Source organism: Oncorhynchus clarkii, chromosome 23 (genome assembly GCF_045791955.1).
Source record: "Oncorhynchus clarkii lewisi isolate Uvic-CL-2024 chromosome 23, UVic_Ocla_1.0, whole genome shotgun sequence".
NCBI lineage: Eukaryota > Metazoa > Chordata > Actinopteri > Salmoniformes > Salmonidae > Oncorhynchus > Oncorhynchus clarkii.
This window is the reverse complement of record NC_092169.1, coordinates 215,671-222,702: the sequence shown is the minus strand read 5'-3', so window position 1 is coordinate 222,702 and position 7,032 is coordinate 215,671. Positions and strand designations below refer to the sequence as shown.

The window sequence follows — 7,032 nt, the reverse complement described above, 5'->3', positions numbered from 1 at the left end:
TCTTGAAGCATGTGGGAACAACAGACTGGGATAGGGATTGATTGAATATGTCTGTAAACACACCAGCCAGCTGGTCTGCGCATGCTCTGAGGGCGCGGCTGGGGATGCCGTCTGGGCCTGCAGCCTTGCGAGGGTTGACACGTTTAAATGTTTTCCTCACGTCGGCTGCAGTGAAGGAGAGTCCGCATGTTTTAGTTGCGGGCCGTGTCAGTGGCACTGTATTGTCCTCAAAGCGGGCAAAAAAGTTATTTAGTCTGCCTGGGAGCAAGACATCCTGGTCCGTGACTGGGCTGGTTTTCTTTTTGTAATCCGTGATTGACTGTAGACCCTGCCACATGCCTCTTGTGTCTGAGCCGTTGAATTGAGATTCTACTTTGTCTCTATACTGACGCTTAGCTTGTTTGATTGCCTTGCGGAGGGAATAGTTACACTGTTTGTATTCGGTCATGTTTCCGGTCACCTTGCCCTGATTAAAAGCAGTGGTTTGGGCTTTCAGTTTCACGCGAATGCTGCCATCAATCCACGGTTTCTGGTTTGGGAATGTTTTAATCGTTGCTATGGGAACGACATCTTCAACGCACGTTCTAATGAACTCGCTCACCGAATCAGCGTATTCGTCAATGTTGTTGTCTGACGCAATAGGTCCACACCTACTCATTCAAGGGTTTTTCTTTATTTTTACTATTTTCCACATTGTAGAATAATAGGGTGGACATCAAAACTATGAAATAACATATATGGAATCATGTAGTAACCAAAAAAAGTGTTAAACCTCCCGTTGTCCTCCTATTATGCCTACCACACAGTGTTCCCCCGGGTCACCCTGTCCCGTCTTGGCTAAAGGCCCAGTGGGCACAAGTGTGACATTATGCGTGTGAACAGCCTTTGCAGATGTATTTCTTACACCTGCAGCACGCGGTGTGTGTCTTGGCGTCCTTCTTGGGTGGGCAGAGCTGACACGTCTTTCTCTTACTCGCCCCCGGCGGGGCGGCTGGGGCGTCGGCCGGGCCAGCGGCTTGCTCCCGGGCTTGCGGACGAGCCTCGGCGGTGGCACTCTGTAGGACTTTGACAAGTGCGGACGCGGCTTGGCTGCGGGGGAGACGCTGCATTCTTTGGATCAAGGCCTAAAGAGTGCCTTTCCGAGCTGCTCCAGGAACACCCTCCTCTTGTTCCGCTTCCCAGGCATCCAGTCGGGCTTGATCTCTCGCCATATGACAAAGGCGTTGTAGGAGGACACGTCGAGGATGTTGTGGAAGATGACCAGGGGCCAGTGGGCGGTCATCCGTCTGTAGCTGTAGGTCCCGACCACCTTGTCTAGGTTGTCCACGCCGCCCTTGTTGCAGTTGTAGTCTAGGATGAGGGCCGGCTTCCGGTCGCGGCGATCGCTAACGTCGGGCTCCGTGTGCAGCATGCTCAGAAGTAGCATGTTCTTATTTCTCTTTGCCAGGTAGGACACTAGAGTGGCGGTGGGCGTGAAGGCAAACCTGGAGGACGAGACCTGTCTGCCCTTTGACTGGAGCAACGCGGGAGGAAGCTCGGGCTTGTTCTTTCGCACCGTGCCGACCATGGTGAGGTTCCTCTCGAGGAGCCGCTGCCCGAGTTCGTAGGAGGTGAATAAATTGTCACACGTGACGTTGTGACCGCCCGGCAGTCCCTCGGTTAGATCGAGGACGATGCGCGCGCCCTGGTTCTTCTCGGGGCCTCCGCCGGCCGCCTTGCCGGTGTAGACTTGCATCTTCCAAGCGTAGCTGGACTTGGCGTCGCAGGCCACCCACGACTTGATGGCGTATTTGGCCGGCTTGCTGGGAATGTACTGTCGGAAAGGACAGCGTCCTTTCGGTGGGGAGAGGGGAGAGGAGATGCATCATCGTTACTGGCTCACCATCGGGGCGCACTAGGTTTATGTTACACGCAGCCGCCGTCGCCGCTACTGCCGATGCTACTACTGCCGATTGCTACTACTGCCGATTGCTACTACTGGCCATGCTATTACTGCTACCTCTCTATGCTACACGTACATACACAGATACATAGACGGTACCTCTGAATGGGACCAGTTGTTCGTCCGCCGTCACGTCGGGCCCCGGGTTGTAGAGGGCCGGCAGCCGCTCCTCCCACAGGTCCCATACCTCTCTTATGGCCGCCAGTCTGTCGGTGGCGAGTCTCGCGGGTCTCGACTGGCGGTCGTCGAATCGCAGCAGCCTCGAATACTTGTGAAACACCTTGAGCGGCATGGAACACAGTCCTGCCGCTCTCGGCGTCCCACAGGCTGGCCGCGGCCTCGCCTCGGGACCTGTAGACGCCGGCTAGGATCAGCAGCCCTACGTAGGCGCGCAGGTTGGTGGAGTCCATGGGTCGCCAGCTGTCGCCGTATTTTCTCACCCCCTGCAGATTTGTCATGTCCACAATTATCCTTTCTATCGCCGGTGTGACAAACAGCCGGAAGGTGGACGCGATGTCGAGCGCTTGCGATGCGGCGTAGGCCGTGGGGCCCGGCGTCACGACGGGGCCGGGGCGGCGGATGGCGCGGGGCCGGTCCGGGCCGCGATAGGCCACGGAGGACCATTTGATTTTGCCGTTTTTTGACAGCAACGTCTTCCTTTGGGCTCGGGCGGCTGCCGCCGCGTCCCCTCTGTCTCGATCTGGCTCTCTGTCTCGCTCTGGCTCTCTGGCTCTGAGTCACACAGACACGGGGAATCAACTCGTAACGCTGCCCGGGGTCACTCTGACCCGCCGAGACAACGGGAAGGTTAAACAAATCAAAATATATTTTAGATTCTTCATAGTCGCCACCCTTTGCTTTGATGGCAGTTTGCACACTCTTGGTATTCTCTCAACCAGCTTACATGTGGTAGTCATATGAATGCATTTCAATTAACAGGTGGAAATGCATTTCTGAAAGTTAATTTGTGGAATTTCTTTCCTTGTAAATGCGTTTGAGCCAATCAGTTGTATTGTGACAAGGTAGGGGTGGTATACAGACGATACAGCTTTGCACACTCTTGGCATTCTCTCAACCAGCTTCATGAGGAATGCTTTTACAACAGTCTTGAAGGAGTTCCCACAATGCTGAGCACTTGTTGGCTGCTTTTCCTTCACTCTGCAGTCTAACTCATCGCAAACCATCTCAATTAGGTTGAGGTCATGTCATTGTGGTGGCCAGGTCATCTGATGCAGCACTCCATCACTCTCCTTCTTGGTCAAATAGCCCTTACACAGCCTGGAGGTGTGTTGGATCATTGTCCTGTTGAAAAAAAAATGATAGTCCCATTAAGCGCAAACCAGATAGAATGGCATATCGCTGCAGAACGCTTTGTTAGCCATGCTGGTTAAGTGTGCCTTGAATTCTAAATAAATCACAGACAGTGGCACAAGCAAATCACCCCCACACCATCACACCTCCTCCATGCTTCACGGTGGGAACCACACATGTGGAGATCATCCGATCACCTACTCTGCGTCTCACAAAGACACAGCGGTTGGAACCAAAAATCTCAAATTTGGACTCGTCAGACCAAGGACAGATTTCCAGCAGTCTAATGTCCATTGTTCGTGTTTCTTGGGCCAAGTAAGTCTCTTATTATTGGTGTCCTTTAGTAGTTTTTTTTGTTGCAGCAATTCGACCATGAAGGCCTGATTCACGCGGTCTCCTCTGAACAGTTGATGTTGAGATGTGTCTGTTACTTGAACTATGTGAAGCATTTATTTGGGCTGCAATGTAAGGTGCAGTTAACTCTAATGAACGTTTCCCCTGCAGCAGAGGTAACTCTGGGCCTTCCTTTCCTGTTGCGGTCCTCATGAGAGCCAGTTTCATCATAGCGCTTGATGGGTTTTGCGACTCCATTTGAAGAAACTAGAAGTTCTTGAAATGTTCCGGATTGACTGACCTTTATGTCATAAAGTAATGATGGACTATCATTTCTCTTTGTTTATTTGAGATGTTCTTGCCATAATATGGACTTGGTCTTTTACCAAATAGGGCTATCTTCTGTATACCACCCCTACCTTGTCACAATACAATGATTGGCTCAAACATAATAAGGAAATAAATTCCACAAATGAATGTTTACCAAGGCACACCTGTTAATTGAAATGCATTCCAGGTGACAACCTCATAAAGCTGGTTGACAGAAAACCAGGAGTGTTCATAGCTGTCATCAAGGCAAAGGGTGGCTACTTTGAAGAATCTCAAATATAAGATATATTTTGATTTGTTTAACACTCATTTGGTTACAACATGATTCCATATATGTTATTTCATAGTTTTGATGTCTTCACTATTATTCTACAATGTAGAAAATAGTAAAAATAAAGAAAAACCCTTGAATGAGTAGGTGTGTCCAAACTTTTGACTGGTACTGTACATTGACAGCCTGGACTATACACTGCTTAGGCTCTCATTACCTGTTTTTTCAAGCTCTGTCCTTCTAGGAAGAGGTAGCAACATCATGGGGCTGTGAAGTTCTGTGAAAAGTTCTGTGTCAGACCAAGATCCTGTTGCCTCCAGCCTCGGTCCTGTGTGACCGTCCATTCATGTAAACACACATCTGAGACAACACAGCTCTTATAGACCCACAGAGTACAGGCCTACAATGACACGTCCCTAAAGCCTCAGAGGGGCATTTGTCAAACAATCTTTCTTTAACATCTACAAAGTTCCTTACACTGCTGGCTCTTCAGTATCTCCGATCTCTCCAGTCTACATGGCCCCGTACACATACATTCATGTTGGTAAACTCATGTACAACACATTTGACACAATGGTTGTGGCACAACTGATATTTTTTTGACACAGTGGAGGGTTAGTCTGCACAAAATGTCTACACAGCCATTGTGTGGCATGTCCACAACACTAGTGTACTTATTTACTAGTGTACTTATTGTATCACAACCATACACTACTAGAGAAAAGAGTTCCAGAAGGGTTCTTCGGCTGTCCCCATCGGAGAACCCTTTTTGGTTTCAGGTAGAAGAACCCTTTTGGGGTTCAAAGGGTTCTCCTATGGGGACACCCAAATAACCATTTTAAGTTCTAGATTGCACCTTTTCTTCTAAGAGTGTACATGTAAAACGTGTTGCACATCAGTTTCACAACTTGAGTGTGTATGGGGCCAATCAGAGTGAGTTCTATGTAACACAGAAATTAGAAAGACGAAACACCTTGTTTAAAAACACATGAAACTTTATTGGTAGCAGCTTGTATACATCATGGTTACTGTGGCCATTAGCTGAAGCGGATTCAAAAACAGGCCTAAGTGTAAGCACATAGCCTTCATAAAAAACAAACATTTGGGGATGCTTTGCTCCCTCAGGACCTGGACGACTAGTCTTAATAGAAGGAACCATGAATTATGCTCTGTATCAGAGAATTCTGCAGAAGAATGACAGGCCATACGTATGTGAGCTGAAGCTGAAGCGCAGCTGGGACATTCAGGAAGACAATGATCCAAAATACAAAATCAAGTCTACATGAAAATGACTAAAAAGCAACAAATTTGACATTTTGGAATGGCTTAGTCAAAGTCCAGACCTAATTGCAATTGAGATGTTGTGGCAGGAATTGAAACAAGCAGTTCATGCTTGAAAACCCACAAATGTCGCTGAGTTCTGCATGGGAGAGAGGGCCAACATTCCTCCACAGCGATGTGAAAGACTGATAAACAACTACATGAACAGTTTGTTTGGAGTCATTGCAGCTAAAGGTGGCAGAATCAGTTATTGAGTGTAAGGGGGAAATTACTTTTTTTCACACAGGGGCATTGTGTGTTGCATAACTTTCTGTATGAAATAAATGAAATAAGTACTGTATGTCATTGTTGTGTTATCTGTTCACTCAGATTCCCATTGTCTAATATTTGGTTTGGTTGAAAATCTGTTAACATTCAGTATCAAAAATATGCAAAAGTAGGGCCTCCCGAGTGGCGCAGCTGTCTAAGGCACTTGAGGAATCACTACAGACCCGGGTTCGATCCCAGGCTGTGTCACAGCCGGCCGTGAATGGGAGACCCATGAGGTGGCGCACAATTGGCCTAGTGTTGTCTGCATTAGGGGAGGGTTTGGTCCGCCGGGATTTCCTTGTCCCATTGCACTCTAGCAACTCCTTGTGGCAGGCCAGGCACCTGCAAGCTGACCACGGTTTCCAGCTGGACGATGTTTGGTACGGCTGGCTTCCGTGTTAAGCGAGCAGTGTGTCAAGAAGCAGTGTCGCTTGGCAGGGTCGTGTTTCGGAGGACGCATGGCTCTCGACCTTCACCTCTCCCGAGTCAGTGTTGCATCGATGGGAGAAGACTAACTTCCAATTGGATATCACGAAATTGGGGAGAAAAGTGGTAAAAATACAAATTTGTAAAAAAAAAATCTAATAAATAAATATATATGCAAAAGTAGAGAAAATTAGAAAGGGGGCAAATACATTTTCACGGTACTGTACATACAGCATTCAGGTGGTGAGTCCAGTGCAGCACATACACAATGTATGCTGGACAAAAGTAGTTTAAATCCTCCTCCTGGATTAGTTGGGGGGATTTAAGGGTTGGTAGATTGAGGTCCTGGTAGGCAAGGAGAGGCACTGTAGTTCCTATGGTTCCTGTGCTGCAGGGTCATAGAGTAGAGGGAGAGCGTCTCTAGGACACACCCTGAGAGACCCATGCCAGGCATGGGCACAGTGAAACCACATGAGCAAAGAGGGACAGCGTCAGCGGGCATGCCTTCCATGCTGCAATTAAGGCAAATGTAAACTCCTGGCACTCCTCCTCACATGAAACCATCTACACACACGCAAGGGTATAAAAAAGTATTATCTTCTTCTTATCCACACGTCCTTAGAAATAATAACTCCTTGCCACGCACCTCGTCCCTGAAATCTGTGTGACTCAGAAAAATCCAGCATTTCTGTGTTCATTTGGGAGGGGGGGCAGAGATGGAGGTGGGGTGGGGTCAGTTGTCCTCCTCTCAAGCTTCACTGTCCGAGGACAGCTCCCCCAGGGCGTTGACGAACTCACTGGAGGAGGGGCGCTCTTTGAGACTGGGTGC

The 7,032-nt window shown here is 48.6% G+C and overlaps 1 pseudogene; it reads right to left on the bottom strand.

Annotated features, from left to right (window-relative positions):
- Positions 1-818: 818 nt before the first annotated feature.
- On the bottom strand, positions 819-6,714 carry LOC139381961 (piggyBac transposable element-derived protein 4-like; annotated as a pseudogene).
- Between the last annotated feature and the right edge of the window lie 318 nt (positions 6,715-7,032).